The sequence below is a fragment of the Phoenix dactylifera genome, unplaced genomic scaffold, assembly GCF_009389715.1.
Source record: "Phoenix dactylifera cultivar Barhee BC4 unplaced genomic scaffold, palm_55x_up_171113_PBpolish2nd_filt_p 000563F, whole genome shotgun sequence".
In the NCBI taxonomy this organism is placed as follows: Eukaryota; Viridiplantae; Streptophyta; class Magnoliopsida; order Arecales; family Arecaceae; genus Phoenix; species Phoenix dactylifera.
This window is the reverse complement of record NW_024067968.1, coordinates 173,184-186,115: the sequence shown is the minus strand read 5'-3', so window position 1 is coordinate 186,115 and position 12,932 is coordinate 173,184.

Genomic DNA, 12,932 nt, shown 5'->3' with positions numbered 1-12,932 from the left:
ATTGGAGGTGCATCATCAAGCCAAGAGGCTATTATGGATCATGGGCTGACTAAGGCTTGGAGGTTTGCTCACGGGCATCCTAAGGAATTAATTCTAGATGATCCATCTCAACCTGTTAGGACTAGAGCATCTCTTAGGAACTTAAAAAATCATCTAGCTTTCGTCTCACATTTTGAGCCCAAACACATAGAAGAAGCTGAAAAAGATGTAAATTGGATAAATGCAATGCAAGAAGAATTAAATCAATTTACTAGAAACAAGGTATGAAATCTAGTTGAAAGACCTTCTGAATATTCAATCATAGGTACCAAATGGATATATAAAAACAAACTTGATGAAAATGGAATTGTAATAAGGAATAAGGCTAGACTAGTAGCAAAGGGGTATAATCAAGAAGAAGGTATAGATTTTGATGAAACCTTTGCACCTGTAGCTAGACTCGAGGCAATTAGATTATTATTAGCATTTGCATGCTCTGAGGATTTCAAATTATTTCAAATGGATGTAAAAAGTGTATTTTTAAATGGGTATATTAATGAGGAGGTGTATGTAGAACAACCTCCTGGTTTTGAAAATCATCAATACCCTAATCATGTGTATAAACTGAACAAAGCACTTTATGGTTTGAAACAAGCACCTAGAGCATGGTATGAGAGGCTTAGCAAATTCTTACTAGAACATGAGTTTTCTAGGGAAAATGTAGATACAACATTGTTTCTAAAGAAGAAAAACAAAGATATGTTATTCGTACAGATTTATGTTGATGATATTATTTTCGGTGCTACTAACAATCGCCTCCGCGAAGAATTTGCTGACTTGATGCAGAGTGAGTTTGAGATGAGCATGATAGGAGAGCTGAACTATTTCCTCGGGCTTCAAATCAAACAATCTGAAGAAGGCATCTTCATCAATCAAGCCAAATACATCAAGGAGATGCTTAAGAAGTTTGATATGGAAGGAAACAAGTCAATCAGCACACCCATGAGCTCATCATGCAAATTAGATCAAGATGAATCAGGTAAATCTGTAGATCAAAAGTTATATAGAGGTATGATAGGATCTTTATTGTATCTCACTGCAAGTAGACCTGATATCATGTTTAGTATTTGCATGTGTGCTAGATATCAGTCTAATCCTAAGGAATCTCATCTAATTGTAGTCAAGAGAATCTTTAAATACCTAATAGGAACAAAAAATATAGGTCTATGGTATTCTAAAGAATCTAGTCTGAACTTAATAGGATATACAGATTCAGACTTTGCTGGATGTAAACTTGATAGAAAAAGCACCAGCGGGTCATGTCAATTCCTAGGAGAAAACTTAATCTCATGGTTTAGCAAGAAACAAAACTCGGTTGCATTATCTACTGCTGAAGCTGAATATGTTGCAGCCGGGAGTTGTTGTGCTCAAATCATGTGGATCAAACAACAATTGGAAGATTATGGCATTAAACAAGATAAAATTCCCATTAATTGTGATAATACAAGTGCCATTAATCTAACTAAAAATCCAATTCAGCATTCAAGAACTAAATATATTGAGATAAGACATCACTTCATAAGAGATCATGTAATGAATGGTGATGTGACACTTCAATTTGTTTGCACTGATGATCAATTAGCTGATATCTTCACAAAACCCTTGAGTGAAGAGAGATTTAGTGTGCTTAGGAGAGGATTAGGAGTGATTGATCCATCCTAGTGATATTCTCTTCTAGCTCATTGATTTTGATGATTAGATTGTGCAAAATATAGAGTTTCTTATCTATGATCATCAAATCAGATCATAACTTAGTGATTTTCCCTCATTCGGCACGAAAATAGCATGATTTTTAGGTACGTGCCAGAGTTCGAGACGACTCGAGTAAGTTTCAGAGTCGGCTCGTAAGGGGGAGTCGACTCGCACATATACGGGAGTCGACTCGAGATCAATGGCAGCATAAGGGAGTCGACTCGCATATAGTCGGGAGTCGACTCGAGGTCAATAGGCGCATAAGGGGAGTCGACTCGCGCATATTTTGGAGTCGACTCGAGGTCGAGTCGACTCGAGACTTACAGGAGTCGACTCGCGGTTGGGATCCGAGTTTTTAACCCTAATCCAAGCGTTTAATCAATACTTCTATTCACCGCCGCCACTGTTCACAAATCCTAGAGCCGACTCCGACCACGTCTCCGACCGTCCTTAGGGCTTTTCCGTCGACCTTCTTCCGTCCCTTAGGTGTTTTCCTCATCCCTAGGTCAACCATGCCCCGTAAGTCAGTTGTCCCGAGCCGAAAGAGGCCCCAACCCGCGACCGGTGCCGAGCGACGTTCCAAAGCTCGGAACGATCCCGTGAGGCCACAACCTCCGGCTCGTTCCCCGCCGAGGGCGGTTCCCTCGCGACCGTGCGCCGGGAAGGCGGTCTCCACCGAGAGATACGTCGACTTTGACTATCTCTCCCGGGAGGGCTTCACCATAGGGGAGAGGTTGAGGGCCCAGGGTTTAGAGTTCTTTTGTTCCTTAGATCTCCCCACATACCCAGGTCTAGTTAGGGAGTTTTATGGAACTGTGCGTAGGGGCAATGGTGGGATAGAGGGAACCATAGCCGGTGTCCCATTATTTATTTCCGAGGATTTCATAGCTCAAATCCTCCACCTTCCCCAAGTAGGGGTATCTCCTACACACCCCGAGGATAGGACTGAGGCCCTTACGACCATTTTAGGGAGTCCACCCCAGTCCCCCTTAGATGAGGTGTCCGCTAGCTCACTTTCTGTTGAGATGCGGCTCCTCCTGAGCATCATTTCTAGGTCATTGTTCCCTAAACAAACAAGTAGGGGTATATCCAGCCGATCCAAAAAAAAAAATATATTTCAGCAAAAGAGATACTTCCCGTGAAACAAACAAGTTCTTAGAGGGATCGAAGCAAAGCTTCTCAAGGGAGTTGGTGTAAATTAGATTATACAATTCACTTTAGCTCACTGCAAGCAGAGTTTTTTTTGGGAGGGTGGGCTTCTAATCACATACCCAGTAGAACTAGTCATGACCTACGTCCCTGTCGTTCTTCAAATACGCCCCAACCAAAAGAGTTCTAATTGGACCAAACTTCACTCCAAAGCCACAACACGTGCATGTGATAAGGACTCTAATTTTGACCCAGACAGAAGAGATTGCCTTTAAATCCATAAAGTGTGTCTCTACCTCTAGACCTCTAGAACTACTACACATGGATCTATTTGGACCAACTAGAACCACAAGTCTAGGTGGAAATAAATTTGGTCTAGTTATTATAGATGATTTTTCTAGATACACTTGGGTCATGTTCTTAGCTCATAAAGATCAAGCATTTTCTGTGTTTAAGAAATTTCATAAGGAAGTAACCAATGCTAGAGATACTTCAGTCATAGCTATTAGAAGTGACCATGGTACCGAATTTGAAAATCATTTATTTGATGAGTTTTGTAGTAAAAAGGAGATAACTCATAATTTTTCTGCACCTAGGACACCACAACAAAATGGAGTTGTGGAAAGAAAAAATAGAACTCTAGAGGAAATGGCTAGAACTATGTTGTGTGAAAGTAACCTCCCTAAGTACTTTTGGGGAGAAGCCATCAATACTTCATGTCATACATTAAATAGAGTTTTATTGAGACCCATTATAAAGAAAACACCTTATGAACTTTGGAAAAACAGAAAACCAAAGGTAAATTACTTTCATATTTTTGGATGTAGGTGTTTTGTTCATAATAATGGAAAAGATAATCTAGAAAAATTTGACTCTAAATCTGATGAGGGTATATTCTTGGGGTACTCTACAACTAGTAAAGCCTATAGAGTTTTTAATAAAAGAACCCTAGTTATAGAAGAATCCATACATGTTGTTTTTGATGATTCTAGTGATACCTCATCTAGTAAGAGAGTTAATCTTGATGATGATGCTGAAATTCTTGAAGAAAAGATAGATGAGATGACGTTACAAAATGATAATCAAAAATTAATTGGAGGTGCATCATCAAGCCAAGAGGCTATTATGGATCATGGGCTGACTAAGGCTTGGAGGTTTGCTCACGGGCATCCTAAGGAATTAATTCTAGATGATCCATCTCAACCTGTTAGGACTAGAGCATCTCTTAGGAACTTAAAAAATCATCTAGCTTTCGTCTCACATTTTGAGCCCAAACACATAGAAGAAGCTGAAAAAGATGTAAATTGGATAAATGCAATGCAAGAAGAATTAAATCAATTTACTAGAAACAAGGTATGAAATCTAGTTGAAAGACCTTCTGAATATTCAATCATAGGTACCAAATGGATATATAAAAACAAACTTGATGAAAATGGAATTGTAATAAGGAATAAGGCTAGACTAGTAGCAAAGGGGTATAATCAAGAAGAAGGTATAGATTTTGATGAAACCTTTGCACCTGTAGCTAGACTCGAGGCAATTAGATTATTATTAGCATTTGCATGCTCTAAGGATTTCAAATTATTTCAAATGGATGTAAAAAGTGTATTTTTAAATGGGTATATTAATGAGGAGGTGTATGTAGAACAACCTCCTGGTTTTGAAAATCATCAATACCCTAATCATGTGTATAAACTGAACAAAGCACTTTATGGTTTGAAACAAGCACCTAGAGCATGGTATGAGAGGCTTAGCAAATTCTTACTAGAACATGAGTTTTCTAGGGGAAATGTAGATACAACATTGTTTCTAAAGAAGAAAAACAAAGATATGTTATTCGTACAGATTTATGTTGATGATATTATTTTCGGTGCTACTAACAATCGCCTCCGCGAAGAATTTGCTGACTTGATGCAGAGTGAGTTTGAGATGAGCATGATGGGAGAGCTGAACTATTTCCTCGGGCTTCAAATCAAACAATCTGAAGAAGGCATCTTCATCAATTAAGCCAAATACATCAAGGAGATGCTTAAGAAGTTTGATATGGAAGGAAACAAGTCAATCAGCACACCCATGAGCTCATCATGCAAATTAGATCAAGATGAATCAGGTAAATCTGTAGATCAAAAGTTATATAGAGGTATGATAGGATCTTTATTGTATCTCACTGCAAGTAGACCTAATATCATGTTTAGTATTTGCATGTGTGCTAGATATCAGTCTAATCCTAAGGAATCTCATCTAATTGTAGTCAAGAGAATCTTTAAATACCTAATAGGAACAAAAAATATAGGTCTATGGTATTCTAAAGAATCTAGTCTGAACTTAATAGGATATACAGATTCAGACTTTACTGGATGTAAACTTGATAGAAAAAGCACCAGCGGGTCATGTCAATTCCTAGGAGAAAACTTAATCTCATGGTTTAGCAAGAAACAAAACTCGGTTGCATTATCTACTGCTGAAGCTGAATATGTTGCAGCCGGGAGTTGTTGTGCTCAAATCATGTGGATCAAACAACAATTGGAAGATTATGGCATTAAACAAGATAAAATTCCCATTAATTGTGATAATACAAGTGCCATTAATCTAACTAAAAATCCAATTCAGCATTCAAGAACTAAACATATTGAGATAAGACATCACTTCATAAGAGATCATGTAATGAATGGTGATGTGACACTTCAATTTGTTTGCACTGATGATCAATTAGCTGATATCTTCACAAAATCCTTGAGTGAAGAGAGATTTAGTGTGCTTAGGAGAGGATTAGGAGTGATTGATCCATCCTAGTGATATTCTCTTCTAGCTCATTGATTTTGATGATTAGATTGTGCAAAATATAGAGTTTCTTATCTATGATCATCAAATCAGATCATAACTTAGTGATTTTCCCTCATTCGGCACGAAAATAGCATGATTTTTAGGTACGTGCCAGAGTTCGAGACGACTCGAGTAAGTTTCAGAGTCGGCTCGTAAGGGGGAGTCGACTCGCACATATACGGGAGTCGACTCGAGATCAATGGCAGCATAAGGGAGTCGACTCGCATATAGTCGGGAGTCGACTCGAGGTCAATAGGCGCATAAGGGGAGTCGACTCGCGCATATTTTGGAGTCGACTCGAGGTCGAGTCGACTCGAGACTTACAGGAGTCGACTCGCGGTTGGGATCCGAGTTTTTAACCCTAATCCAAGCGTTTAATCAATACTTCTATTCACCGCCGCCACTGTTCACAAATCCTAGAGCCGACTCCGACCACGTCTCCGACCGTCCTTAGGGCTTTTCCGTCGACCTTCTTCCGTCCCTTAGGTGTTTTCCTCATCCCTAGGTCAACCATGCCCCGTAAGTCAGTTGTCCCGAGCCGAAAGAGGCCCCAACCCGCGACCGGTGCCGAGCGACGTTCCAAAGCTCGGAACGATCCCGTGAGGCCACAACCTCCGGCTCGTTCCCCGCCGAGGGCGGTTCCCTCGCGACCGTGCGCCGGGAAGGCGGTCTCCACCGGGAGATACGTCGACTTTGACTATCTCTCCCGGGAGGGCTTCACCATAGGGGAGAGGTTGAGGGCCCAGGGTTTAGAGTTCTTTTGTTCCTTAGATCTCCCCACATACCCAGGTCTAGTTAGGGAGTTTTATGGAACTGTGCGTAGGGGCAATGGTGGGATAGAGGGAACCGTAGCCGGTGTCCCATTATTTATTTTCGAGGATTTCATAGCTCAAATTCTCCACCTTCCCCAGGTAGGGGTATCTCCTACACACCCCGAGGATAGGACTGAGGCCCTTACGGCCATTTTAGGGAGTCCACCCCAGTCCCCCTTAGATGAGGTGTCCGCTAGCTCACTTTCTGTTGAGATGCGGCTCCTCCTGAGCATCATTTCTAGGTCATTGTTCCCTAAGACCGACCGATTTGATTTTGTGTCTGAGAGGGACCTAGCCCTCATGTACTACATTCTCCAGGACACCCCTATCAACTTTCCCAAGATGATCTATAGATACTTATGTGAGCCACTAGATAGACCTAGGCTCACCCTCCCTTATGGGATGATGTACACACTTATTTTTAGGGAGTCCGAGATTCCTATTCCTGAGGGAGAACCCTCTCGCGCATTGCGATGGACAGATCGCATGCGTGAGGAAACCCTACACAGGATGGGGTTTCGTAAGGTAGAGGGAACTTGGGTCAGAAAACCATCTTCCTCCACACCTACTACCAGACATTCCCCCAGTCCAGATCCTGATTCAGACTTCCCTACCTTTCCCTCCACCTCAGCTCCCACCACCTCAGCCGGACCCTCCTCCTCAGCTCCACCTACTCAGCCCATGGAGGTTCGGATTTCTCCTGAGCAGCTTCGGGAGTTGCGGCAGGAGATTGCTAGAGATCTTCGAGACGACCTGCTGAGGGAGCTCCGAGGTCCAGCCCCTGCACCCTCCTCTGCGTGGGTTCCCTCCTTATCAGCCGTGACCGAGATGACGGCTCATCTGAGGGAGGAGATCTTCAACGTCAGGAGCCTGATACAAGCCCAGTTCTCCAACATGAGCGATGTCACGAGCAACACTCGGAAGATGCGCGATGACATCCGACATGATATGAGGACTACTAGTCAGGGGGCCGAGTGCTTGGCGAATGTGCTGATCGCCAAGCTGGACACACTTCAGGAGACTCTGACCGAGCTCTCCACGACACATAGCAGGGCCACCTCGGCCATTATCTCCCAGCTAGGGAATGTTGTGGACGGGGTCGGTCTCCTCATGGAGCAAAACAGATTGAGAGGAGGAGCCACATCCTCGAGGAGACCCTAGCTGATTTTGTTTTATTTTGACATGTATTTTCTGCTTTACTTATTGTATTCACAAATGTACTTACATATACATCAATACAATGAGTAGACAAATTCTCTTCAATATTGTGCAAATTGATCTCTGCTTGCTTGTGTGTTCTACTCACTTCCTTTTTGATACAATGACAAAAAGGGGGAGAATATATTTAATAGATATGTAAAAGGAAAAAGAAAATCAATAAAAAGGAAAACTTTTAAAACACACAATAATTTGTTCTAAGTGGATTCAATACCTCGAGGCTCATTATCTCTCTGTTGGGGCTCGTAATGGAGTAATCTCCAGAATCTATTCAAGGGATATTTGGAGATTAGTTGAATCCTACTCAAGAACAAAGTGACAGATTTTCTCTCTAAAAACCAAAAATTTAAGTTCAAAAGCTTCAATGCATTAAAAAAAAAATTCAGAGAATCAAAACAAGTTGAATGCATATGTTGAGGGGGAGAATCTGAACTTTTAAGAAAGCAAAATCATTAAAGACATATAAGCCAAACAATTGATTGCATGACATGAAGGCTTATATAATTCCAAATGAAAGGGGGAGCTTTAACTCCAAAATTTATTGTTTCACACCTTTCAAGTTTGGATAAATTAAATAACCAGACACTTGAATTCATTTCAAAATTTTATCAATAAATTTTCTTGTGTGTTGCGCAATTCACTGTACATATACTCAATGTTTTGTCATCATCAAAAAGGGAGAGATTGTGGAGTGATTGATCATAACCCTATTTGATTTTGATGAGATCAAAGCATTTGAGTATATCTTATGCTTACTAATGAATTCAATCTAGTGTTTCAGTGAAAATCTTATAAATTTATGGTTAAGTGCGTCTAGACTTGGTTCAAGATATTTTGGATAAGTTAAGAAGTCAAGTTGAACCAAAGTCTGAGACTCGAGTCGACTCCAGGATATTACGAGTCGACTCCAAGCATATCAGAAGCACTGGCACAGGCTCGAGTCGACTCCGGAACATTACGAGTCGACTCCGACTGAGAACGGACAGATGAACAGAAAGACTCAATTCAAAACCTGTCAACGAGTCAACTCCTGAAGAGCGCGAGTCGACTCCGAAGCTTGCCGAGTCGACTCTGGAGTAGTATGAGTCGACTCCAGGGAGTTACAGACAAAAAGTCAGAGAGCAATTTTCGACCCTGAGAGCCGAGTCGACTCCTGAGGAACGTGAGTCGACTCCGATGGTTGGCAGGTCGACTCCAAAGAAAGCTAGAGTCGACTCTCAGTGTTATACTAGGCAAAAGTCAGAGAGCAGTTTTCGGACACTGAGATCCGAGTCGATTCCCGCAATGCCCGAGTCGACTCCGAGACAGCGCGACCCCAAAAAGACAGAAGACCGAATTGTTGTCTCTGAGACGCGAGTCGACTCCAAGACAGCACGAGTCGACTCCAAGGCAGCGCTACACCAAAAGACAGAAGGCTGTGTTTCGGAAACTGAGAGCCGAGTCGACTCCGGAACAGCTCGAGTCGACTCCAAGACTGGACGAGCCAAAAGACAGAAGATCGGGAGTTCGGGCTCTGAGCGCCGAGTCGACTCCCAGTATTTCCGAGGCGACTCGAGTGGGCCAAGTTAAAGAATAGCTCTGTGGATTTCATGGGATGAGCCGACTCCAAAAATGCCAGGTCAGCTCCAGGTTTTGGCGAGTCGACTCCGGGTTAAGTCGAGTCGACTCCCAGTCGAGAAGCTCACTTTAATTCAAATCCGGAACAGTTGCCGAGCCGACTCCAGAAAAGCACGAGTCGACTCCCGCTACAGCCGAGTCGATTCCAGATCGCGCGAGTCGACTCCGACCCCAACGGACACATTGTCAGGATGTGCAGAGTGTGCAGAACGGCTAGTAAAGTGAGTCTAATGGCTAGTTTCCATGGGGAATGGCTTAAATAGCCACAGAGGATTGTAGCAAAGTAGAGAAGCAACATTCCACTCAAAGAAAACAAGAATCGTTCATCTGCAAACGATTTTTCAACGGAAAAGAAGGAAGAGCACCATTAACTCCATTCAACCGACTCTTCCCAGCATTAAAGAAGTCTCCTCCAGCCTTCAAGTCTTCCAGACATTCAAGAGGAGACAGAAAGTTCAAGAAGCCCTTCTCTACTCCAACTCAAACGTGTTTGAGGGCTCTAAACTTCTCTCTTAGTTATATCGCTGTATATCTGCTTTTTAGAAGCTCTATTTTTCTGTTTGTCTTTGTTCTTTTCATTTGGTCTTTACTTGATTCAATCAGGGGATTGAATCAAGGGTGTATAGGTTTGTTGGTGAGCCTAGGTTGAAACCAACGGTGTAAGGGTTCGATTGTGATCCCGAAAAAATAATCGGGGTGGTTCTAGTCGGTGAGCCTGGAAAAACCGACCGAGTTCGTTGTGACCTCGTAAAACAACAAGTTTGGTTGTGAGCTTGTAAAACAACCGGCTGTAATCCGAGGGGTTATAGTGAATTCCCAAGTGAGGCTTGGGGAGTGGACGTAGGAGCAAGGGTTAGCTCCGAACCACTATAAAATCCTTGTGTTTGTGATTGTTTGTGTATCTCTCTTACTTTCATTTCATTCACAGCACATAGCATCTAATTAATCAACTTGCAAAAAGTGTTAATTAGTATTTCGCAAATCAAATAATTGTAATAATTACTTTAAAACCCAATTCACCCCCCCCCCCCTCTTGGGTTGTTTATCTGGGCAACACTAACTAAACGAGACCTAACTACTCGTTGCTAGAATTTAAGTATTACCAATATTATCAAATCTAGGCTCTGATACCATAAAATGTTACATACCAAATCAGGGACATAACATAGCCATGCTGTCAAGAGGTACCACCCAGGATAACATGAGGTCAACAATTATAATATGTATACATATCCACCTCAAATATAACAAAATGAACCAAATCCGTCATCTATTAAATAAATATATAAGTGCTGGTTTCGGAGCAACTAAATTCATCAAATACCAAAAAACCAGAACCTCAAAATCTAGAAAGTCATCAACAAAGTCATACTTAATTAAAGAACTAACATTCTGCAATAAAATTGCCAAGCTTGCTTATATGAACTCTAAGCCTAGACCATCCTTCATTCCTAGTGACCCTATTCAAGCTGCCTACCCGATGATGGCTTCAGGTGGCCGCAACCCCGACCAAACTTAGTGGCTAGCGATGGCTAATCATAGCCGAAATAGGGGTGCTCTGTTTTAGATGAAGCTTCGACGATTGCCGGCTTGAATTTAGGAAACGAAGGCTCAAGGCTCTAAGAGAAAAAGAGGAGATGAAGAACTCATACCTCGGTCCGGCGAGGCTTTCCGACGGCTCTTTCCAGCATCGAATCAAGGAGGAGACTTGAAAAATAAGGCTTGGAATCGACGACGATCTTTGGCGATTCCGGTGGTGGAACTCAAAGGAGAAGGGGAGATTAAATAGGCAAAGTCCCCAGGTTCTAGATGAACTCAGATTTGCCTTGGGAGTCTTTGATTTTCGCCGGAATCGAAGGAGGAAGAAGACTCCTATCGGAGTCTTCTTCTCTCCTGCATCGTGCCACAGGGCACAGTGGCCTTGGGCCTAGCCTCTTCGGGCCAGCCCATAAGCCCAAGCGTTGGGCTCGGCACTGTCGGATTAGGCCTGGCCACTCCTGGCTTGCCCACGAGCCCTAAAAATTAAGATTATTACATTCTTCCTCCCTTAAAATAATTTTTTTTCTCGAAATTAACTTGCTTAAGGCTTAGACTTTGAAAGTACTCAACCATCACACTTCCGCTGCGCACTCTGCTCTTACCCAACAAATACTCTTGGACAGATTCCTGAGTTCTGACCAAAATATCACTTTATATTAGGACTATGAAAATCCAAATTTTAAATTTCTAAGTAGGACTAGATCAAAACCTATAGATCTTCTTGTCCTCAATTTTGTAGAGTATACTTACCATAACTAACCGACAAACCATTAGTTAAGTTTAAGGTTAGTACATAATCTCCACAAAATTTCTAGGTTTAATTTAAAGGGGTTAATCTTTGATTCACTTAGCAATTTGATTAGACAATCTAGATCTATCTTCTTCCAAAGGATTTACTCCAAATTCAATGGGTTAGGAGTCTCTGAGCCAATATCACTATAAGTAGAATTAACTCTACTAATCTCCAAATCTTTCTTCGATTTTTTTTTTAATATCTATCATCAATGCTATATGTGATAACTCATGTAAGCATCTCTACACAATATGACATTTTATTAGTGGTTTAATCAACAATAACAAAAGATCCTTACCCAAATCGTAATCCTAGATTTAAGTTTAAATTAACACATCCAATAGTCTCCAACAATTATCAGAAAGATCTAGTAGCCTGATCCAAACATAAAAATCCAAATTGCTAGAGTTTTCCACTAATATGCATACTCGATGGAATTAAATATAAAATTAAATCCACCAATACAAATTCACCTATATGCAATATCCAAACATGCCAATTCGAATTATAATCCATATATAGATTTAACCTCGAAGAACATTCCTCTATAATACTATTATAAATCTTTCTTAGCTCACTCCAATACTATGAAAGACCCATGTACAAATTTCACTCTAATAACTAGTAACAAAACCAAAAGTGCAATCACATGTAAACCCATATCAAGTTTACACTTTCGAGTCATTTAAATAATATATGAACCAATAAACATGATATGGTATAATCAACTAATACCGTATGCCATGGTTAACCTTTCTACACTTATCTTAGGTTAAACCACTCTAATCATGATCAGAGATATAAATCATCCATTCCTTTTATGCTCATCGTATACCAAATCCAATGCATACAATTTATCACAATACCTAGTGATCTTTTATCTAAACACTGAATTTATTTTTACTACTATTGTCATGCCCCTAGTGATCATAACCTTATGCTCCGATATATTTCTATCACAATCCTTATTGATCAAAAACCTATGCTCTGATTCCAATTTTGTCACAATTCCAATAGATCATAACCTTAAGCTCTGATACTACATTTGTCATGCCCCAGATCTGAAGTATGACAATGGTCGTGCTACCGAGAGGTACAACCCAAGATAACACGAATCCAACATTACATTTAGCTTTCAAATCAAACAAAATATGATAAATAAAATCTAATTTTATTATCCATTAAATAAAACCAAACTGGTTCAGAGCGTCTAAATCCAAATATAAATACCAAACCCATAATTCTTAATA